The sequence below is a fragment of the Camellia sinensis genome, chromosome 1, assembly GCF_055761805.1.
Source record: "Camellia sinensis isolate YWXY chromosome 1, ASM5576180v1, whole genome shotgun sequence".
NCBI lineage: Eukaryota > Viridiplantae > Streptophyta > Magnoliopsida > Ericales > Theaceae > Camellia > Camellia sinensis.
In genome coordinates this window covers 204751382-204776746 of record NC_138961.1, presented here as the reverse complement: position 1 = coordinate 204776746, position 25365 = coordinate 204751382, and the positions used below count along the sequence as shown (strand labels likewise).

Below are 25365 nucleotides of genomic sequence, written 5' to 3'. Positions count from 1 at the left end.
AAATCATTATGAATGGGACACATTGTATATAATTAGACTGAAAATCATTATGAAAATTGGACTGAAAATCATTGTGAAACATTGTATATAATTAGAGGCACTTGCTTACTACTACTGAGAGGGTGATTTATGATCTAGAGTTGGGCCGAGATATCGACCGAGCAGGTTGAAAGCCCAGCAGTGCATTGGGCCGAGATGATCGACTATTCGCCCAGAGAAGGGCTGCCAGAACTTGGGCCGGGCAGAGTTCGGGCTGTGTGCCACCCCGGATCGGACAGAAACTGCTCGGCAAGGCAGTGCTCGGTCGGACCAGGATGCTCGGTCCGAGGATGGCCGAAACCAGATAGGCCAAGTGACCAGCGCCCGGGAAGGCGCGGACATCCGAGGAAGTTGTCTGACCGGCAGAAAGGCCGACCCCAGGAGGCACCTCGGGCTAGGCTTTGCCGAGATGCCGCCTAGCCCGGTCCTCCTCAGTCTTGGCCAGTGGAGGGACCTCGGGCTAGGCTTTGCCGAGATGCCGCCTAGCCCGGTCCTCCTCAGTCTTGGCCAGTGAAGTGCTAGGGTATGGAGCACGGCATGGCACAACAACGGGTAGGGCAGCTCGGCTGCCGAGCTCCAGCTGTGATGACAGGCAGTTGAGGTTAGGTGATGAATGGCATGGTTTATGCTGACAGATGGGATAGCAGAGCCACGTGTCAGAAGATGGCTGGGAGTGGATATGGGGCTCAGAAGGTATATAAGCATGTCTGCGCCCCCCATACGCAACACACGAACATCTCTGTAAGGACTTCTTACACTCAAACACTCTCTTCCTCCTATCTATCCATCCTAAGGTGTGTGCTAACTTGACCGTCGGAGGGTTTTTCCGGCCACACACCGCCGGGTAGCTCACCATTACTTGCTCGCAGGTGATCGGACATCGACGGAGCTCGGAAGAAAGGAATACGGGCTTGCCGGAATATTTGCTCCCCGTACAATTGGCGCCGTCTGTGGGAAACTGACAGACAAAACCTTGTCTTCCAGGTTCATCTGATCGCCGTCCATGGCGAACAACGATGAGTTTCCGTTGTCCGCCATAGACGGAGCCACCCCGGAGTATACCCGAAGGAGAGAGGGACCACTTGCCATCCATCCAATGGCAGACTTGGGAACGCCCGCCGGAGGACAGTCAGGTGACGCGCGGGATAAGCGCGGAAGGAGTCATGGTCATTCACGGAGTCCAGACGGTCACCGGCGGAGGAGAGATTCACACGCCAGACGTCTGGAAAATAAGTTGAAGGACCAAGACGCTGTCATCAGGCGGATGGCGGCGGAGATGGAGGATCTTAAGCGGCATGTCAAAGGGAAAGGTGTAGCTGGAGTGGGAGACCACAGTGAGCGCACCCCATCCCGCCGGTCAGGCGATCAGAGTCAGCGACGCACTCAGTCCATTTCCATCACCAGAAGTTACCAGGTTGGTGATTCTGACGTGCATGCAGAAAAGTCTAGCGCGCAAGACAGCACCTACAAACCCTCACGTCCGGCGACGACGTCGAGGTACTCATACTCCGCTCAGTCAGAGGATTTACGGGCGGTCTTAAAGGAACGGGCCCGCCGCCGCGAAGCTCAGAGGATACCTACTTTCCAGTGGTTATCCTATGGGGTTCACGCCAGTGAGGAGGTCGGAATGCCTCCACCCCGCATAGTAGTTCCACTCTTCGAAGATATGGACTTGGCCAGGCTGAGTGCCACTCCTTTTTCCCTGGAAATTGAGACAACACCACTTCCGGCAGGCTTCCACCAACCTAAGTTCACACTCTATGACGGAAAAACCGACCCTTACATGCATGTGAGTCACTTCCGACAGGTTATGGCCGGACATAGGCGGAATGACGAACTTATGTGCCTAATCTTCCCGTCAAGTTTGGGCGAGCTGGGCTTAAAGTGGTTCGAGAGGTTGCCGGAAGGGAGCATACAAAGGTGGCATCAGTTGGCCGAGGCGTTTGTTACGCGCTTCAAAACCAACACAAAAACACCAAAGGAAGTCGATCACTTGCTAAGTGTCAAGATGGAACCGTGCGACACACTGAAGGCGTACAATTCAAGGTATTGGGAAACCTTCAACGAGATCTTAGACTGCCCGGTCAACCTTGCAATCACGCAGTATAAGCGCGGTCTCCCGGTCGGACATAGACTGCGGGACTCGCTTACCATGCACCAGCCGACCTCCATGGGCCAGCTCATGCAGCGCATCAATGAGCACATCCGTGTGGAGGATGACGCGTCGGCTTCTACCGTGAAAGCCAGTCCGGTCGTAACAGACAAGAAGACAGCAGGCAAAGTGCACGCAGTTGGGCAAGAGTCCAGCCGCTCAAGTGACCGAGCAAAGGAACCAGACCGGGGTTCAAATCGTAAAAATCGGGGTAGAGGATGTCGGAATGACCGGGATGACTACCCCCGAGATGACGTTGAGGACGCAAACAGAAGAATGAAGGTGAGGACTGGCATAACCACAGTCTTCAAGATTCCAATCTATCGCATACTTAGTGAAATCCGAGACGAGGAGTATGTCCGGTTTCCTGCTAAGTTGGGCGATGGACAAAAAGGCTACAATCCGTGGTATCGTTGTACGTTCCACCGGGAGAGAGGCCACCGGACTGAGGATTGTTTGCCTTTGCGACAACACTTGGAGGAACTGGTTGCGGCCGGGCATCTGGACCTTTACATTGATGGCGGCGTGAAACCGAATCAAGCTCCGGTCGATCCCAGGGGCCAAGATGACCGAGATGCACCACCACAAGGAGTTATTAATGTCATCCACGGCATCGTGGAACCGGAGCGTGTTTGTGAACTCCGGGGCATGATCAAGAAAGCAGAGCATATGAGGGAAGTTTTGTCGGTACAGCCTGCCATCAAAAGGAGGAAGACAGAAGAGAAAGACGTGATTAGTTTCACCTCAAGGGATTTAGAGCGTATCCAGACGCCGCACAACGATGTTCTTGTAGTAACACTACGCGTCAAAGAATTTGATGTTAGACGGATCTTGATCGATCAGGGAAGCTCGGTCGAGATCATGTACTATGATGCGTACAAACAGCTCAAACTCCGTGAGACAGACTTGGCTCTGGCTACTTTGCCATTGGTTGGATTCAACTCGCAACCGGAGTGGCCTTTGGGAAAGATAATCCTGCCGGTCAAAGCGGGATCCGTGGTCAAGCAAGTTAAGTTTTGGGTACTGCAAGTGCCTTCGACGTACAACCTTATCCTTGGAAGGGGATGGCTACACGCCATGCAAGCCGTGGCATCAACTTTTCACCAAGTAATGAGATTCCCCTCGGCTATGGGGGCAATCGAGGAGATTTGGAGCGATCAGGTCATGTCCAAATAGTGCTTCATGGCGGTCAACGGCAGCCGGGCTGCCAAGAGATTCGTTCAAATGATTGAGGGACCGGAGGACCAGGGTGTCTTGGATGATGTGGGTACCAAGGCCGAAGATAAGGCTGTCGAGGAATTGGTTGAAGTGCGGATTGATACCAAGCAGCCGGACAAGTTCTTCTTGCTGGGCTCAAGTCTCACGGCCATAGAGAGGACCGAGATGATTGAGTTTTTGATGGCGAATATCGAAGTCTTTGCATGGTCGCCTTACGACATGCCTGGCCTCGACCCGAATTTTATCTGCCATCACCTCAATGTCTTCCCTGGAGCAAAGCCAGTCATCCAGCGAACAAGGAGATCGGCGTTGCATCACGCCGAGGTAGTTGCTGAGGAGGTAAAGAACCTGCTTGACGCACGAGCAATTTAGGAAGTGCACTATCCTCGGTGGATTTCCAACACAGTAGTGGTGCCTAAGAAGAATGGGAAGTGGCGAGTTTGTGTCGACTACAAGACAGTCAACCGAGCTTGTCCCAAAGACAGCTTCCCTTTGACGCGCATTGACCAGCAAGTGGACTTGACGGCTGGACACAACAGGCTCAGTTTCTTGGATGCGTACCGCGGCTATCACCAGATCGCCATGCATGGGCCTGACCGAGAAATCACCTCTTTCACAACTCCAAGGGGACTCTTCTGCTATCGAGTTATGCCCTTTGGTTTGAAAAACGCCGGGGCAACCTTTCAGAGGATGGTGACCAAAATGTTTGCTCCTTTGCTCGGCCGGACAATGGAGGCTTACATCGATGATATGGTGGTAAAGAGCCGACATGAGGCAAACCATTTGTCCGACTTAGCCGAGATGTTTGCCATTCTGAAGAAGCACAAGCTGCGCTTGAACGCCTCAAAGTGTGCCTTTGGCGTGGGATCCGAAAAATTTTTGGGATTCTTAGTCACGAACCGAGGCATCGAAGCAGACCCTACTCAGATCAGAGCCGTGCAAGAGTTGAAGCAGCCCAGCTCGGCTAAGGACGTGCAGCATCTGGCCGGGATGGCCGCCGCGCTTAATCGATTTATAAGCCGGTCATCAGATCGCTGCCGCCCTTTCTTTCAAGCATTAAAGTCAAAGTTCTCATGGGATGACGAGTGTGACCGAGCTTTGGCCGAGCACAAGGATTATTTGTCTTCTCCGCCGCTGTTGGTTACACCAGAGCCGGGTGAGGAACTCTACCTTTACCTTTCCGTCTCCCAGCACGCAGTAAGTGCGGTGTTAGTCCGGGCTGAAGGAATCAAGGACCTCCCAATTTTTTATGTCAGCAAAACTTTGTTACCGGCAGAATCAAGGTACTTGCCGTTGGAGAAGCTTGCCCTGGCCTTGATGATGGCTTCAAGAAAATTGGCGCACTATTTTCACGCCCATACCATCATCGTATTGACCGAGTTTCCCCTCAAGGCTTTGTTTGAACGCACGGACTTTTCAGGCCGAATTCTAAAGTGGGCGGTCGAGTTGGGACAGTTTGATGTGAAGTTCCAGCCGCGCACCGCCATCAAGGCCCAAACCTTGGCAGATTTTGTCGCCGAGTTCTCACCTGGCACTCATCCGGTATGCCCGGTCGACATTGCCGAGGCAGATGATGAGATGCACGCAATGCCAACCGAGGAACAACCAGTTGAATTAGGTAACGCCGCGGAGTTAGCGCGCACCATCAAAGTTCCCTCAGTTTGCACGGTCATACCACCCGGTGATGCGATGACGGAGCTGTGTATCACCAACCAATCCACTCTGTCCGGTACCGCATCACCAAGGGGGGAAGAAATTGAACCACACCGCTCAGAACTTGATGATTCGCCTACGGACTTGGGCATTCCGAACCAACTTGCTGAGTCCGGTGTCGAATCATCAAGGGGGGCAGGAATGGTTCCACACAGCTCAGAACCTGCGGCCGGCTTCACACCGCAACCTGATGATTCGCCTACGGACTTGAGCATTACAGAACAACTTGCTGAGTCCGGTGTCGAATCACCGAGGGGCACTGAATTTGAACTGGTCAACACCGAACTTGACACCGCACAGCCGAGCAGTTGTGATCCCATTGCCCTTCGCAACTCTCAGGACCCATCTGACTGCTGGAAGCTTTTTGTGGGGGACATGTGGAAGCTTTTTGTTGATGGAGCATCCAACCGCCATGGTGCCGGCCTAGGTATCGTTCTTATCTCCCCGGATGGCCTAACCATTGAACATTCTATCACGCTTGGCTTCCCGGCATCTAACAACGAGGCTGAGTACGAGGCACTTCTTGCCGGGCTCAAGAGCGCAATTCAAATGAAGGCTGCCGAGCTCCTGATATACAGTGATTCCCAGCTTGTGGTTAACCAAGTTTCTGGGATTTACGAAGCGAAGGACGACAGGATGGCGAAGTACCAAGCTCTGGTCAGGGAACACATCAAGCAGTTTGAGGCAATCAGAGTCCAACGGATTGGCCGGGAAGAAAACAGCCGAGCTGATGAACTAGCCGGCCTCGCTTCCATGGTAGATAGTACGTCTCCAAACCCCCTGTTGATTGACTTTCTTCCGCGACCGAGCATTGAAAACGCCGGGCAGACGGATGTACTCTGCGCCGAGTTAGGTCCTTCCTGGACGGACCCCTTGATCTTGTTCCTCAGAGACCGGACTCTTCCAACAGACAAGAAAGAAGCACACAAAATCCGGGTGAAGTCAGAGCGGTTTTGGCTCTCTCCATCTGGCGCGTTGTATAAGAAGTCCTTCATCGGTCCTTATCTCAAGTGCGTGCACCCGAATAGTGTGGAGGCCTTCTTGTTTGAAATTCACGAAGGCATTTGTGGCAGCTACATAGGGGGCAGGTCCTTGGCCTACTGAGCTATTTCGCAGGGATACTAGTGGCCATGCATGCAGGCCGACGCACAAAAGTATGTCCGCAAGTGCGAAAAATGCCAGAAATTCGCCCATCAGATCCACCAGCCTGCCAGGGAACTTCTTCCCCTCACAAGTCCTTGGCCCTTCGCCATGTGGCGGCTAGATATAGTGGGACCACTGCCAACAGCACCGGGCAACCGGAAATTCTTCATCGCGGCCACAGATTACTTCACAAAGTGGGTTGAAGCTGAGCCCTTGGCAACCATTAAAGAGAAAGACGTGAAGCGGTTTGTCTGGCAGAACGTGGTCACGCGGTTTGGCGTCCCCAAGATTTTGATCTCTGACAACGGCACCCAGTTTGACGGTCGCCTATTCAGAGGATTTTGTGAAGATTTGAAGATAGAATTCTACAACTCCACCCCGGCTTACCCGCAATCCAATGGTCAAGCCAAAGCATCGAACAAGACTATACTAGATGGGTTGAAGAAACGGCTGGAAAAGGCCAAGGGCAAATGTGCTGAGGAATTACCTAGCGTCCTTTGGACATACCGTACAACCCCGCGACGTTCTACCGGGGAAACTCCATTTGCTTTGGCTTACGGCATGGAGGCGGTCATACCTTTGGAAGTTGGAATGCCCACCCTTAGAAGCGAGAGTTTTGAGCCCGAGCTGAACGCCGAGGCAATTGCCTTGGAACTGGACCTAGTGAAAGAGCGTCGGGAGAAGGCCCTCATCCACGTGGCCGCCTACCAACAAGAGCTCTCAAAGAAGTATAACAAGACGGTGCATCCCAGACCGTTCAAAGTTGGTGATTGGGTTTTGAGGAAGATTATGGGCAACACCCTGGTGCCAGGAGAAGGCAAACTAGGGGCAAATTGGGAAGGACCCTACAAGATCACCGGTCTGGCGGGCAAGGGGGCTTACCATTTGGAGGATCTAGAGGGCAGAGCAATACCCCGGCCATGGAATGCGGCCAACTTGAAACTGTATTATTTTTAAGCTTTTGCTTTCTTTTCTTGTGTAAAGAAATTTTTTGGCTTGCAAAGCAGAATGTAATCCTTTTTGTCAATTTATAGAAGTAATATTGCTTTAGTACTTGGACTTTCATTTAATGTTAAGAACCGAGATGATGTACTCCGGTTGGAAGAGTTGGTGTTTTGTCCAACTTCGGATTCCCAACCGAGATGAAGTACTCCAGTTGGAAGAGTTGGTGTTTTGTCCAACTTCGGATTCCCAACCGAGATGATGTACTCCGGTTGGAAGAGTTGGTGTTTTGTCCAACTTCGGATTCCCAACCGAGATGAAGTACTCCGGTTGGAAGAGTTGTTGTTTTGTCCAACTTCGGATTCCCAACCGAGATGGTGTACTCCGGTTGGACGAGTTGGTGTTTTGTCCAACTTAGGATTCCCAACCGAGATGATGTACTCCGGTTGGAAGAGTTGGGGTCTTGTCCAACTTAGGATTCCCAACCGAGATGATGTACTCCGGTTGGAAGAGTTGGGGTCTTGTCCAACATAGGATTCCCAACCGAGATGATGTACTCCGGTTGGAAGTGTTGATTTGTTCGACTTTGTTACAGCCGAGGTGGCTATTTCGGTTCATGAATTTGTCTTGTTCTGCTGAAGTGCTTCGACCGTGTTATGTATTCCGGTCGACAAAGTGTTCAAACGATGAGTTATACCGAGATGTTTTGCTGAAGACAGAACTGATTACAACCGTGCAAACACTTGCAAAAATTTGAATTTTTCATTGATAAGAAATTCATTACAAAAGGAGGGGACAGAGCCCGGTTACATCAAAAGAGTTGGAAGCAAAAATACAAAAACAAGGAAAAAGAAAACTAAACTAGGGGGGAGAGATTGGTGAACTCGTCCTCGCCGGCATCAAGGTTGATGGTAGGACTGACTTCTTGGGCACCGGGCTCAGCACTGCCGGGCTGCTCTGGCACCTCGGCCTCCTCTGCCTCTGAATCAGTGTCATCCTCTCCATCTTCAAGTCCCTCCTCAGCCTCCGCTTGCAGAGCGCTGAATACGTCGTTCGCGTAAGGCACAAGGTAGACCGGTAGCGAAGCTGGAGGAGGGTTGGCAAATACGTCGGTGCCGGAGCCTTGGCCGAGGTGTTCGCAGGCAGACTTCCAGCCTGCTTTGAAGTAGATGTCTTGCGTTGCAAAGACCTGCTTCTTGTAGCTCTCCTCGGCCTCGTTGAAGCCAGCGGTGTTTGCAGCCCGGCAAGCTTTCTTCTTCGACTTCTTCAGAGTATCCACCTCGGCTTGGAGCTCATCTCGTTTTTTCTCGGCCGCATCAAGCTGGCCGAGCAGTCTGTTATTGTCGGAGTTGGCCATTTCAAGCGAAGACTTAGCTCGGCCGAGCTCGGCTTGAAGGCTTTCAACCTGGCTGGCTGTGTCGTTGGCTTTTTGCCTAAGCCGGTGGATGCGCTCCAAAACCAAGTGTTGTTTTTGAATGGCCTGCACAAAGAAGCAAAGTTGATCAGAAAAGGGACCGAGCAGAAAGGGAACCGAGCAAACACTTGTGAAATTTTGAAAAGGAACATCAACTTACCCTGGCCATAGACTTCACTGACGACTTGACCAACCGAGTGTCGGGGACGTGGTCGCTGCCGACCACGTCGCTCGGTAGTAGCAGAGCTTTTGACAGATCAAAGGCGAGCAGATGCTCTTTGTCACCCTTGATCGAAGCCGTCGCCGGGATATCTTGGCCCCGGTGCTTCAAATGTGGGCGCCAGGCCGGCACTGGGGCGGGGCCGTCTATTGGATGCTCGGTGGTAAGCTCGGTGACAAGCTCGGCGGACGGGTCTGCCCGAGCTCTTTTCCTGGCGCGGCGTGCAGAGGGTTCTCGGCTGGATTGCCTGGCAGATTGGGAGGCAAGGGCGACCACAGCGCTGCTGGATTGACCAGCAGCTGGCGACCGGGTTACAACGCTCGGCAGCTCGGCGGATGTGGCGGTGACAAGATTCTTGATTCTGCTGCGTTTGGCCATCTCTTGTTCCTCGGTCAGGCGGATGAGAGGAACGTCTAGAAGGGTAGGATCTGGAGGTGGCGAAGCAGCTCGGAGGAAGTCAGTTACTTTACTCCGGCGCGGAGCAGAATACTTGTATGTCGGTGTGTAGCCAAGTAATTCGTTGCAATCTCGGCGGGGATACCGAAGCACGGCCCGAATTGCTTCGACGTTGGGAAATCGATAGTTGGCTTGCAAGGCTTGGATTGCTGCAAAGGAAACAAGAAAACTGGTTAGTTACAAGGTAAAACGTTAAGCTAAACCGAGCAAGTTTGAATGACTTACAGGAAGAACCGAAGTCCTTGTTTATGAACCAGCCCGGCACCTCGGCTGTTTCGTAATTGCCCGACACCCAGAAAAAATCATCGTCGTGAAGATCTTTATCCGGGGTGCCAGTCACAACTTTTTCCTTACCCGGTCTAATCTTCAAGTAATATGCTAGGCCGTCACCGGTGTGGCCCATTGTGTATTGCCTTAATATCTCTGCTAGACCTAAGTGGGTGCCTAGCCGATTGTTCAGTTCGTGAACGCCGTTGATTATTCTATAGGTATTGGTTGACACTTGTGTGGGTGCCAGCCTGGTGCGACGAAGGAACTCGGTTATAAGAGGATTGAGCGGGAAACGGAGACCCCCTTCGACAATTGAGAGCACGGTGAAGGGGCATTGATCAAGTCTGCCCCAGGGTGTGGTCTCTTCTTCTGCCAGTTTGAGATGAACATCGGCCGGGATGCCGTAGTCCTCTCTGAAAGCAGCTAGTGCGGCCGGAGTATCCACTAGGAAGCGGAATTTCCCCATTGGTGGCCGGCCTAGTGTATCCCGGCTGAGAGGTTTGGCACTGGTTATTGGATGCTTCTCGGTCCTGAGAGCCTCAGGAATGACAGTGGTCCCCTTGGACTCTGCAGGAAAAGGATGGTAAGTGTTAGGTTTGGGCGCGGTCGCGCAAAAGGAGCTGGATTTTAGCTCGGTCATTAAGAGTGCCAAACCACCTCGGTTGTCTACTCTATCTAAGGAGCCCGGTCGCCCGAGCAGACCAGATGTTAGCCCGGTTGAGCGACCAAGTCCTTTTGTTATCTCGGTTTGTGCCGGGGTTGCGACAAACATGTTGTTTGCCCGGTTTGATTGGTTTTTCGGATCAAAATAAGACCGAGAGCCCGGTTCACCCCAGTTCTTCAATGTTCTTCAGGAAGACGAAGAACACCAAGAACAGTGGGATGTTTAGGACGGATTCTATGGCCTATGCCCCAAGAACTACGTTTTTGTACCCTAATGTGTGCAATATGAAGGAAAATAACAACAAAATGAGGGTGGAATGACTTACCAGTGAAGGACAGGGTCGTGTCCCTCGAACACGAAGAATGGCAGTCGAGTTTGAAGAGAAGGCTTGAGCTTCAGAATCGTCAGAAATGGGAGCAGCAGTAGGAAGAAATGAAATGATGGGGGTCGTGTATATGTAAGCATGAGACCGCCCAAATTCAAATTCTGACACAGACGGCGGGTGGGCTGCTCGATGACCAATGGCAGCCCGCCACGTGTCCCTATTTATGGCGACGTCAGGACTGAAGCGACGGGTTGAAGAGGCGAAGAGCCAGCCGAGCTACTTTTGGAGAAAAGATGTCAGCCGGGGAATATAACCGGGCAAGTTTGCAGACAATTATGTTAACTAGCCCGGACGAGGTTCGGCGTCTTGAAGACCGGAGAAATGTTATCTCGGTCGAAGTGAGTAATCCCAGTCACGCTTTCGCGGACGGAATTAAGGGGCAATTGAGAGGGTGATTTATGATCTGGAGTTGGGCCGAGATATCGACCGAGCAGGTTGAAAGCCCAGCAGTGCATTGGGCCGAGATTATCGACTGTTCGCCCAGAGAAGGGCTGCCAGAACTTGGGCCGGGTAGAGTTCGGGCTGTGTGCCACCCCGGACCGGACAGAAACTGCTCGGCAAGGCAGTGCTCGGTCGGACCAGGATGCTCGGTCCGAGGATGGCCGAAGCCAGATAGGCCAAGTGACCGGCGCCCGGGAAGGCGCGGACATCCGAGGAAGTTGTCTGACCAGCAGAAAGGCCGACCCCAAGAGGCACCTCGGACTAGGCTTTGCCGAGATGCCGCCTAGCCCGGTCCTCCTCAGTCTTGGCCAGTGGAGGGACCTCGGGCTAGGCTTTGCCGAGATGCCGCCTAGCCCGGTCCTCCTCAGTCTTGGCCAGTGAAGTGCTAGGGTATGGAGCACGGCATGGCACAACAACGGGTAGGGCAGCTCGGCTGCCGAGCTCCAGCTGTGATGACAGGCAGTTGAGGTTAGGTGATGAATGGCATGGTTTATGCTGACAGATGGGATAGCAGAGCCACGTGTCAGGAGATGACTGGGAGTGAATATGGGGCTCAGAAGGTATATAAGCATGTCTGCGCCCCCCATACGCAACACACGAACATCTCTGTAAGGACTTCTTACACTCAAACACTCTCTCCCTCCTCTCTATCCATCCTAAGGTGTGTGCTAACTTGACCGTCGGAGGGTTTTTCCGGCCACACACCCCCGGGTAGCTCACCATTACTTGCTCGCAGGTGATCGGACATCGACGGAGCTCGGAAGAAAGGAATACGGGCTTGCCGGAATATTTGCTCCCCGTACAACTACTTAGAGGAAAAAACAGGAACAAACAGAAACCATTGAAGAATTTTGCAGGAACCATTCTTCAATTGGATAAGGAAAATCACTTGCTTACTACTTAGAGGCTGGCAAAGTTTATTTTTTGCAGCCCCAAAAATTTGATAAGAAGCTTTTTCAGGTCTTCAGAATGTAAACATTTCATTAAGGCATTTCATCGAGCAGGTTTATTACAAGCTAAAACTGCAAATGAAAAGGTCAAATTCGAAAGGCCACAATTCCCAAATCAAAAGGCTAAATTCAACTCCCAAATCAAAATGCCAAACTTTAATCTTTCAATTCGTTTATCAGATTGTCAAAAATAGTAAATCCAAACATTCAACCCAATTATACACAGATATAAATGCAGATACATATATACATATATACAGATAGATGTATATATATATATATATATATATATTTATCGGATGATAGGGATGAGAGAGGGAAAGAGAAATAAAGAGAGTGGGGGGCTTCGGAGTGAAGGGAAATTTACCTCTTAATCGTCGGATGACAGGGAAAGAGAGACAGAGAGAGTCGCGAATCCGACGTCGGAGTGAAGGGAAGGAGCTGTCGCCGGTGTCAGGAGTGAAGGGAACTACCTGCTAGTCCAGAGAGATATGTGTTTTGAGGGGAGATTATTTTCAAATGTGAGACCGTTGATAGTCACGTCAACATCACGTGAGTTTGCCACGTAAACTGGAGGTCAGTAAGGTCGGAAGCATTTTTGTTTCAAGAAATTAAATACTAGTCCGCTATTGACAACTTTATGGGTTGTCAGTTCAGTGTATGGACCAACCATTGACTATTCTAATTAAGCCTGAAATGATATGCATACTAACCACGAATAAGCAAATCAATTAAAATTTTAAAATCATCCACACTTTCAGCCTCGTCTTGCTTTGAATTTTTACATAATATAGTTTTAGTTGACGATCACCATCCCTGAACAGGCCACCGTCGGTGCGGATCCGGAAGCCACGACGACCGCCTCTTGTTCTGTTTCTCCGCCGCCGCCTGCGGAGGCTTTGGCTCGTTCTCCGCCGCACCCTCGCCGTCTATTCTCCGGAACGAGAAGACCTTACTCAGAAACGCCCAAGCTCTGCTCTTCCTCCGCCGATGAAAGCCACCGCTCTCGGCGGAGCTCGGCCTCATGGACTTCGAGAGCCTCTCATAGGATGTGATTCTGGAGATATCTGAAGAAACAAGTTCCGACACGAGCACCGAACTGTTGGATTGGCCGAGCCTGAGTGACGAACCTCTCTCGAGCCTTAAGCTTCTGCTCATGATCTCCATTGCTATCTTCTCTCGAGGTTTCTCGTATTGGAGGACCACGCCCGTCTTTTATATATTTGATTTTCACGAAGAGTGGTTTCGTTTTCGTGAGAATAAAAATAGATTCCAGGAAACACCACTACGGTCATGCCGCGTCATAGCTGTTCAGGCGCCGCACCATATTTATTTGTTTTCTTTTGACTTTGTGGAAAGAGTAATGCTAAAGATCCTAAATATTTTATTAAAATTTTTACTAAATTCTATACAATGTGAGTCTCATGTGAGTCTCACACCCATGTGAGATATTTAGTAAAATTTTTGATAGAATTTTTAGAGCCTCTAACATTTTTTTCGTGAAAATAAAAGGTTTTGCTTTTATCTTTATATGGCGGCTTCACATCTTGAGACGTAACGATCGGTTATGTTAGTCTGTATCAAAACGTATTGTACCAAATGGATATCAGAGGGAAGTCAACAGATCTGGCGGTTATTAGCCCTTGAGGTGATGCACGAGGAGGAGGTTTATTTGATTCGTTTGCAAGGTTTGATAGGAATTTAATCGGATGGTCACTAGGCAACTACCCTATCATAAAATCATGGAACTTATGCAGGTTATGGTTGACGCGGTCCACAAGTCATGCAGAAAACACAACCATGCTAGGGTGGATATATTCCTATAACAATAATAATAATAATGATAATAGATAGTTTTAATTTTAAAATTGGAAGCTTTTTTGATAAATTCGAGTTTTATTCCATTCAATCCATATTCTTTTTGACTATTCTATTATAATTAGGTCCAATTTGAGATAAAAAGATCAAAATACCCTTTTCATCTACTTATGTTCTATTTACTTCACATTATTTTCTTATATTTCAATAAGTCCTATGGGTGACATAATTACCAAAATACCCTTAATGTGAATGTTCACACCGTCAATGTAAATGTTCATATCGTCAATGTGTAAGGGCCCGGCCCATGTCGATCCTTGTAGGTGCCCGGAAAAATTCGAGTCGGGTCGGGCCGGCCCACAGGCCAAAAAAATAGGCCCGGCCTGGCCCGACCCGTTGATAATATGAATATTCACATTGACAAGTTAACATTCACATTGATAGGAGTGTAAAATTGGTCTGTGGCCCGTGGGCGGCCCGAAACCAACCCGCTGCCCGGGGCGGGCCCGGGTAGGCCCGTTCACAATGTGAATATTCACATTAACATATTAACATTAACATTAACATTGACAATAGTGCAAAATTGGCCCGTGACCCGTGGGCAGCCCGAAGCCCGGGCCCTGGTCGGGCCCGGCCCGGCCCGTTGACAATGTGAATATTCACATTGACATGTTAACATTCACATTGATAGGAGTGTAAAATTAGCCCGCGCCCTGTGGCCGGCCCGAAAGCCGCCCGCGACTCGTGAGCTGCCCTGGGCGGGCCCGGCCCGACCCGTTGATAATGTAAATATTCACATTTACATGTTAACATTCACATTGAAAAGAGTATAAAATTAGCCCGCGCCTCGTGGCTGCCCGAAACTAGCCCACGGCCCGTGGGCGGCCCGGGGCGGGCCCAGCCCGGCCTGTTAACAATCTGAATATTCACATTGACATGTTAACATTCACATTAATAAGAATGTAAAATTGACTCGCGTCCCATGGGCGGCCCGAGACGAGCCCGGTCCGGCCCGTTGACAATGTGAATATTCACATTGACATATTAACATTCACATTGATAGAAATGTAAAATTGGCCCGTGGCCCGTAGGCAGCCCGAAGCCCGCCCGTTGCCCAGGGCGGGCCCAGCCCGACTCATTGACAATGTGAATATTCACATTGACATATTAACATTAACATTGATAAGAGTGTAAAATTGGCCCGTGACCCGTGGGCAGCCTGAAGTCCGGCTCCGGGGCGGGGCGAGCCCGACCCGTTGACAACGTGAATATTCACATTGACATGGTAACATTCACATTGATAAGAGTGTAACATTAGCCCGTGCCCCGTGGTTTTCCGAAACACGCCCACGGCCCGTGGGCGGTCCGAGGCGGGCCCAGCCCGGCCTGTTGACAATGTCAATATTCACATTGACATGTTAACATTCACATTGATAAGGGTGTAAAATTGACTCGTGTCCCATGGGCGGCCCGGGTTTGGGTCCAGGCCTACCCCGGGCCGCGGGCGAGCTTCGGGCAACGGACAAATTTTACACTCCTATCAATGTTAATGTTAACATGTCAATGTGAATATTCACATTGTCACGGGTCGGGCCAAGCCTGCCTCTGGCTGCAGTCGGGCTTCGGGCCGCCCACAGGCTGCGGGCCAATTTTACACTCCTATCAATGTGAATGTTAACATGTCAATGTGAATATTCACATTGCCAACGGGCCGAGTCCACCCCGGCCCGAGGTCGGGCTTCGGGCTGCACACGGGTCACGGGCCAATTGTACACACTTATCAATGTGAATGTTAACATGTCAATGTGAATATTCACATTGTCAACAGGCCGGGCTGGGCCCGCCCCGGGCCACCCACGGGCCGTGGGCGGGTTTCGGGCAGCCACGGGGTGCGGGCTAATTTTACACTCCTATCAATATGCATGTTAACATGTCAATGTGAATATTCACATTGTCAACGAGCCAGGCCGGGCCGGGCCCGTCCCGGGCCGCAGGCGGACTTTTGGCCGTCCATGGGCCGCGGGCTAATTTTACACTCTTATCAATGTGAATGTTAACATGTCAATGTGAATATTCACATTGTCAACGGGCCAGGCCGGGCCGGGCCCGCCCCAGGCCGTGGGCGGACTTTTGGCTGTCCATGGGCCGCGGGCCAATTTTATACTCTTATCAATGTGAATGTTAACATGTCAATGTGAATATTCACATTGTCAACGGGCCGGACCGGGCCTGCCCCGAGCCGCCTATGGGCCGCGGGAGGGTTTCGCGCCACTACGGGGCGGGACCCAATTTTACACTCCTATTAATGTGATTGTTAACATGTCAATGTGAATATTCACATTGTCAACGGGCTGGGTCAGGCCCGCCCTGCGCTGCTGTCCAGTTTTATACTCTTATCAATGTGAATGTTAACATGTTAATGTGAACATTCACATTGTCAACAGGTCGGGCCGGGCCCGCCCACGGACCGTGGGCGGGTTTCAGGCAGCCACGAGGCGCGGGCTAATTTTACACTTCTATCAATGTGAATGTTAACATGTCAATGTGAATATTCACATTGTCAACGGGCCAGGCCGGGCTCGCCCCGGGCCGCGGACGGGCTTTTGGCCGCCCATGGGCCGTGGCCCAATTTTATACTCTTATCAATGTGAATGTTAACATGTCAATATGAATATTCACATTGTCAACGGGCCGGGCCGGGCCCGCCCCGGGCCGCCAATGGGCCACGGGCGGGTTTTGCGCCGCCACGGGACGGGGGCCAATTTTACACTCCTATTAATGTGAATGTTAACATGTCAATGTGAATATTCACATTGTCAACGGGCCGGGCCCGCCCTAGCTCGCGAGCGGGTTTCGGGCTGCCTACGGGTAATTTTACATTCCTACCAATGTGAATTTTAAAATATGAATGTTTACATCATTAAATTGCTAATCGTTCAAAAAATATTTATAAGGTATCAAAATTAAGTACCAAAATTAAATATAAGGGCATAAGTGTCCAAGAAAATAGTATAAATCAAGAAAATAGAATTTATGGAATAAAACTATACATACATGGGGCTAAATGGGTTAAAAAATTCCTTCATGGACTTCTTGGGTTAAAACACTTCTAAATTGGACTTTTCAATAAAAATCCCTTTAAAATTCTAAATAGAGTTTTAGTGATATGATAAAGAAAAATAAATAAATAAAAATATAGGCACACACATCACATTATATGTGGATCCTACTCCTTACCACATCATTAGAGCGCTCTCTCTATAACTCTAAAATTAGACCTCTTAATCTTTGTTCTTCCTATAATTTCTAAACTAAATACAATCTCAAAATATTTTGAATAATTCTACATATATTAATCATCTTATTAAAAATACAAGAAGTCAAATGTAATTAGTTGTTAAAAAATAATAATATTTAAACACCCAATAATGTTTTGACATCATTATTAATAAGAATTTAAATAGATATAATATTGTTCAAATCTTTTTTAAAAAAATATTGAGTAAATAAATGAAAGGTGAAAATTAACTTGAATTTGTAGTGTTCTTATTTCTCCGTGAAGACGAGCAACCGCTTTAGATTTACACTAATGATTTGTAGATAAAAACACCAATGAGGGGAAAAAAATAAATTAAATATAAATTAATTTTCTCTTTCCTTTATATATTTCTGTCGCAAATGTCAAAATATATACTACTAGACTATCTATTTATTTAATTACTAGCGGCAGTGCAAATTCGTTTAGAATTATAATATGAATTTGATATTATTTTTTCTAATAATCATATGAATAATTATATACAATGTAACATTTGGTATTAAATTTGAAGACATAAAATTAAGCAAACAAATAAACCAATTTTATTGAAAACATAATATTTTTATTTTTTATTTTTTTTTGTTGAAGACACACACACACACACACACAAAATTAACCATCCATACAAACTAATTTTTTCAAAACATAAATTATAAACACACAAATACAAAATTAAGAACATTGATTTTTAAAAATAAAAAATACATACACACACAAAATTAGGTAAACAAACAAACAAAATTTTCAAAAACTGAATTTATACACAAAAGTAAACAAAAGCTTAAAAAAGTTAAATAGGAAAAAAGCCCCAAACTTTTTAAGTCTAAAAATTTACACACATTTTTTGCTTCGCAATTTAAAAAAAAAAAATTGAACATAACACGAAATAGAAAAAAATACAAATCCAAAACACATAGAACAGTGGTTTTTTTGTATTTTCAAACACACATAAACAAACCAAATTTAAAAATAAAAATGAATTTATACACAAAAACAAACAAAAACTTAAAAAAGTGAAACACGAAAAATCCCAAACCAAATTGTACACATTTTAGGCTTCACAACTTTTCGGAAAAAAATTAAATATAAATATACAGAAGCACACAAAATAAAAAAAGTATAAATCCAAGACACTTACAGCACTCATAGTCAAATAGATTTGATAGATATAAAGAAAAATAAATAATAACATTGAATTTGATATGCACAAAAAATAATTACTAACAATTTAAAAATAAAATCACAGCAATTAAATGCACTTATATACCAATTTTTACTAACAACAATGATTCATCCCACTAAAAACATTACCACTAATAGCACTAATGCATTAAAAAAAAATAAAAAAAATAAAAAAAATACAACTTCAAGACCAAAACATCACATCATTAATGGCGGGACCCACTGCCACCTAATTAGTGGGAGCACTAATTAGTGCTCCCAAGCAATTTTCTTTTACTAAAACTCCACACGTTGGTCAAATTGAAACGTAGAATCTTAAAAAAATTGAGTTCAAAAAATAGGGAAAACAAACAAAGTGAAACAGGGAAAGAAACATACAAAATAGAAACAAACCAAAAATTAACAAAGTGAAATAGGGAACTAAATAAATAAATTGCACCAACTCCCATTTATAAGATTGAATAGAAATATATAAAAGCATACCAAATAGGAAATAGAAACCCAAGAAATCTCTCTGTACAAACCCAGCATTTTCTATAAAATGTGATTGTAAATCCATCTGGAACCTAGGGTCTTGTAACCCATCTCCACATCATCAAAGGGCATTTACAACCAATCACATATTTGTAGGGACACTTTCGAAAGAGACTCTGCCTAGCATCCATCAAAACAGATGCAGTTTCATGAAAAGTATGTTTTTTTAGAACTTTTCGGTGAAGATGTTGATACTAATTTAACTGCACAGCAGTTTGGAGACGTGGGGAGTAACTGATTCAGAACTTTTCAGCAATAAGGAGACGTGGAGAGTGGAAAGTGAGAAAGTGAAATTGAATGTTTTAATTTATCATTTTATCCCTAATTAAAACTGACGTAAGTGTAAAAAGTTAAGGCCATTTTAGGGAAAATTGGAAAAAAAATTTGAGAAGTGGCTTCATGACACCAAAATTGGTGTTGGCTTTTAATAATAGAATAGATATAAAACAAACCCTGGAATTGGAAAAGTCATAGTTTTTAGATTTTTCCAAAATAGTCCTAGAAGATCATAACTATCTATTCAACTGCTTCATTTTTATTTATTTTTTTCAATTTTCAATTCAAGCTTGTTTCAATTTTCAAATTTTAAATTCAGATAAGACTATCCACAATTTTATCATATGCCCACGCATCTCCTGTGCCACCACTTCTACACAAGTTGGATATGCTATTTCTTTCTTGAATTTCCAAATTGATATGCCAAAACTAATTTTGTTACATTTATTATTTTTTAAACGTGTTTATGTTTTTGCTTTTTTGTTAAAATGAAAATAAAAAATACATTTCAATTTTATTTTTATAAAAGCATTGAATAGAAATATATAAAAGCATACCAAATAGGAAATAGAAACCCAAGAAATCTCTCTGTACAAACCCAGCATTTTCTATAAAATGTGATTGTAAATCCATCTGGAACCTAGGGTCTTGTAACCCATCTCCACATCATCAAAGGGCATTTACAACCAATCACATATTTGTAGGGACACTTTCGAAAGAGACTCTGCCTAGCATCCATCAAAACAGATGCAGTTTCATGAAAAGTATGTTTTTTTAGAACTTTTCGGTGAAGATGTTGATACTAATTTAACTGCACAGCAGTTTGGAGACGTGGGGAGTAACTGATTCAGAACTTTTCAGCAATAAGGAGACGTGGAGAGTGGAAAGTGAGAAAGTGAAATTGAATGTTTTAATTTATCATTTTATCCCTAATTAAAACTGACGTAAGTGTAAAAAGTTAAGGCCATTTTAGGGAAAATTGGAAAAAAAATTTGAGAAGTGGCTTCATGACACCAAAATTGGTGTTGGCTTTTAATAATAGAATAGATATAAAACAAACCCTGGAATTGGAAAAGTCATAGTTTTTAGATTTTTCCAAAATAGTCCTAGAAGATCATAACTATCTATTCAACTGCTTCATTTTTATTTATTTTTTTCAATTTTCAATTCAAGCTTGTTTCAATTTTCAAATTTTAAATTCAGATAAGACTATCCACAATTTTATCATATGCCCACGCATCTCCTGTGCCACCACTTCTACACAAGTTGGATATGCTATTTCTTTCTTGAATTTCCAAATTGATATGCCAAAACTAAATTTTGTTACATTTATTATTTTTTAAACGTGTTTATGTTTTTGCTTTTTTGTTAAAATGAAAATAAAAAATACATTTCAATTTTATTTTTATTTTTTAAAAACATGTGAGTTTAAATTGATTTTCGACAAGAGATAATGGCCAAAGTGATTTGTTGTGGCCGAATGTTGTGGTTAGAGGTGATTTGTCAACAAACAAAATTGGGTGAGGTGACGGAGACTCAACAAAGATGGTTACCAATAATAGTGGTGGTTGACTTGTTTTCAAAATAACAAGTGAAAATAAATTTTTTATTGTAATTTAGTAAAATTTGTAAAATATTTATATTTAAAAAAGAAAAAAGAAAGTAGATACTAAAATAATTTTTGTTTTAAGTTTTAAAATTTAAAAAAAAAAAATTTAAGCATAAACGTTACTAAACATAGTCATAGCATTAATATTTAAATTTTGCTAACGTACATAACTAATTCATCAAGAATAATGTTTTAGAGCACTAAATTGGGACCTCTAGAGCATCACTAATGATGTGGCACAGTGGCCCCCACCAAAGTGATGTGATGTTTTGGTTTGAGTTTATTTATTTATTTATTTATTAAGCTCATTAGAGCTATTAGTGGTCCAAAAATTAGTGGAATGAATCACCACTCAATTCATCAATGGTCTCTTCTTTTCTATCTATGTGAATCCATTTATGAAAAAAGTTTAACTATACAAAAATTATTAGATTATGTTCAATTTTATAATTACTTTTTATGTAAGTATAAGAACAATCACTACAACAACAAAAAAATTTTGATGATAAACTCATTTTGTCTCCAAGCACCAAATTTTTGTCACCAAAGTGATCTGCAACGAAATAATTTTGTCACCACGTTTGTTGCCTATACGTTGTCGCTGAAAGTAGTTATAGTGACAAATAATCGTTTCGTCGCCTATTTTTCATTTTTGGCGACGAAATTTTTCATCCTAAATGTTGCATTTTTCGTGCTCTATAACTTCAATTTTGTCACTAGAATTAGATAATATTTTATTTTAATTGTTTTGTCCATAAAATATTTCTTCACCAATATATGAAGATAGTGGTTTTAGAAATTTATCCTCATCAATGATATAGATTAAAGTGATAAAAAAATTCGTCATTAAAATTAGTACAAAACAAAATTCTTCAATGACAAAAAAAAAAAAATTGTCACCAAATATTTCAATTTAGTGACAAAATATTCAGCAAATGTGACAAAATTATTCGTAATGTTTGAAAACTAATAGCAACGGTTTTTTATTTTGACGCTAATAATAATTAAATTTTTTTAAAATGAAGATAATATTTTCAATTTTCAATTTTCAATTTTCACTAAAAATTCCCTGCGCATTTTAATAACATGTTTGATAAAATATCTATTACAGATCAATACAAACATCTGTTCATTTTCATAAATACCACAGTCGAAATGTCTCATAATATCCACAAAAATACAATATCAACTGCAAATTACCAAACACGTCTTCTAATATCCACAAAAAAAATGTCTCATAATATTCACAAAAATATAATATTAAGTACAGATTACCAAACATGCCCCCTAATACCCACAAAAACAAAAAATTTACAACGCAACCAAATTACATGTAAGGTAAAATTATCAAAAACACAAAATGAGCAAGTTTCTACTCTCCAGATTACCAAACACATCTATATATAAACTCCAATCTGCAAAAAAAAAAAGAAAAAAAAAACAGAAAAAAAGAAAAAAAAAAAGAGAAAAGAAAAAAGGAATACAATTATTATCTTATCAATCAAATATACAATTTAACAATTTTCAAGCTTAAGTGTTAGAAAAGTGCATTTCTTTATTTAGTTTTCAAACTAGGAGTCCCTTACTAGTTTTGTAAATTTTCACAACTTATATTGGACCCTCCTGAGGTGTTCAAGGTGTTCCTCGGGCCTTTTCGTGACTGTTTCACGATTTTGGGCCCCCATGGCCTATTTTAAAGCCTAAGTGTTGAAAAAGTGTATTTTTCAAACCAAATGTCCCGTGCTAGTTCCGTAAGTTTCCACAACTTATATTGGTCCCTTTCGAGGTGTTTAGGGTGTTCCCTGGGCTTTCTCATGACTGTTACATGATTTTGGCCCCCGGTGGCCTATTTTCAAGCCAAAGTGTTGGAAAAACACATTTTTTGACTTAGTTTTCAAACCAGGAGTCCCGTGCTAATTCTGTAAGTTTTCATAAGTTACAATGGTCCTTTCCGATGTGTTAGGGGTGTTCCCCAGGCTTTCTCGTGGCCGTGTCATGATTTTGGCCCCCCGATGACCTATTTTCAAGCCTAACTGTTGGAAAAAATGCATTTTTCTACTTAGTTTTCAAACCGAGAGTCTCGTGCTAGTTCCGTAAGTTTCCAAAACTTACATTGGTCCCTCTCAAGGTGTTCGGGGTGTTTCTCGGGCCTTCTCGAGGCTGTCTAAGTATTAGAAAAGTGCATTTTTAGACTTACTTTTCAAACCGGGAGTCCCGTACTAGTTCCGTATGTTTTCACAACTTACAATTGTCCCTTCCATGGTGTTCGAGGTATTCCTCAAGCTTTCGTGGCTGTTTCACAATCTTGGCCCTCGATGGCCTATTTTCAAGCAGAAAAGGGCATTTTTCAAGCCCAAAGTCCCGTGCTAGTTTCATAATTTTCTACAACTTACATTAGTCCCTCCCGAGGTGTTCCCCGGGTCTAATTGTGGCTGTTACACAGTTTTGGCCCTCGATGGCCTATTTTCAAACCTAAGTGTTAAAAAATTGCATTTATTGACTTAGTTTTCAAACCGAAAATCTCGTACTAATTCTGTAAGTTTTCACAACTTATATTGGTCCCTTCTGAGGTGTTAGGGGTGTTATCGAGGCCTTCTCATGACTTTTTCATGATTTTAGCCTCCGTTGGCCTATTTTCCAGCCTAAGTATTGAAAAAGTGTATTTTTGGACTTAGTTTGAAAAAGTGTGTTTTTCTACATAATTTTCAAACCGGGAGTCCCATCATATATCCATACATATATTATTATGACTTATAAAAATGTACTAGATATTTAATTGGTTATGTTTCTTTTTCTTTTTTCTTGATATTGCATTTCCATTTAACATTCAATAATGCTATAATAAATAAAACAATATATATGTGTTTTCAGTACGTTCACCTGCAACCTCTACCAATAACCCATACAACAAATATAACATATCTAGGTTTTCAGTAGGTTCACTCTCAACCTCTTAAGACCATTATGGGTTTTCAGTAGGCTCACCCTTAACCTCATCCACGTGTGTGATTGTGTCCATGCGTGTATATATTTATATCAATGTGTAGAAGATACCTGCTTGTCAATTCCTATCTTAGGCCTTTGAGAAGAGTGACCTTAAGATCAAACTCGATTACAAGATCCACAAAACTTGAGGCCAAAACATTCAAAGAAAAACACAAAATAACTAATAAGTGTTCAAAGAAAAACATTCACCTAAACTTAATTATATTTAACATGAAGATTATACAAAAGTTATAGCTGTAACAGATCATAAGCAAGCGGTAGAAGAAAAACTATATTGGATTTTCATAACTGTTTTAATTTCCAAGAGCACTAACATTCAATAAAATTTATAATACACAAAATTGAAACTCCTTTGTCCACACTATTTGTTTTGTTTTCTAATTTTTAGTACCCATTTTCTTTTTCTTTTTTCCAGTTCTCCTTTATTACCCACACTCTTTGGAGAACAAATATAAAAACCTTGAATTGATTTTTATTTGAAGTAGAATTTTCAAATTATAAGTATATAAATAGCAGAATTTTCACATTTCTATTACTCAATCTTACAGCATACACATGATCCAAGTGGCAAAGCAGTTTGATTTCGTGTAGGGTCCTTTTAGCATCAATCCTGTTATCAAATGCATTCGCAATTCTCTTGATTACAACCTCTTCCTTTGTCTTGGAATTTGTTGCACAACTGCAAGAAGGAAATAAATTTAACCCACACCCAGCTATAAGTAAAATTGAGAGAAAAAGAGATTTGGAAATATTGAGGCAGAAACATGTTGGGTGTGATGCTGACCATTAGAAATGTATGTCTCTGCAACAAATAACACAATTCCTTGCATCTTAAATAGGTAATAAGCTTCAAAATCACACTCACTGATTGTAGTATTTACCAATGGATTAGATTTAAGTATACAACGTAAACAAAACTTATAAAGGTATTGGTTAAAAATGGTCAAGCATAACCATTTTATACTAAGAAGAGCAATTTTGATTTAACTTACTATATCATCTTTAAGTAGAGTTATAATGAGATAACTGAATGAGTTACCCTTATCTTTTTAAACCGATATGTTGACATTATATCAAATCGCATTTCAAAATGGCATTTGGAACTTGGAAGTGAAAATAGCATCATTAAAACTTGGGAAGTTGAAATGGAAAAGAGATCGTTTTTCTGTTCTTTAGTCCATACTAAATCAAAATAAAAACAAAAAATTCCAAGTGAACCCTGATGTCACATTACAAATTGGCATTTCGAAGCAAATACAGTCAGTTTGGTTGCCAAAAAAACTCAGTAAAGCACAATGCACATGAGTTTTGAAGTTTTACATATATATATATATTTTTTAAAATTTTCAATTAAAAAAAATTATATTTACAATCACAATTTCTCCGAATTTTTTATTTTCACATACCCTCTGTTCAGATCATAGATTTGGGTACAGATTTCGAAAGGGAAATAATCCAAACATAGCTTTAATTTGTACTGGTTTCTCATTTAAACAAAATGGTACGAATATACAGATAATTACATACAAACGCACACATGTATATACATCCCAATTGGCATTTAGAAGCAAAGATAAAATCAAAACCCAATTACGAGAACTCCTTAAAACAAAA

The 25365-nt window shown here is 43.7% G+C and overlaps 1 long non-coding RNA gene across 1 annotated transcript; it reads right to left on the bottom strand.

The window, feature by feature from the left end:
- Window positions 1-21898: 21898 nt before the first annotated feature.
- LOC114315154 (uncharacterized) lies at window positions 21899-25082 on the bottom strand. Its single transcript, XR_014365958.1, has 3 exons — window positions 24298-25082; window positions 23800-23874; window positions 21899-22160 (listed from the first exon to the last, which is right to left on the bottom strand). It is a non-coding gene; the product is annotated as an uncharacterized LOC114315154 (long non-coding RNA).
- Between the last annotated feature and the right edge of the window lie 283 nt (window positions 25083-25365).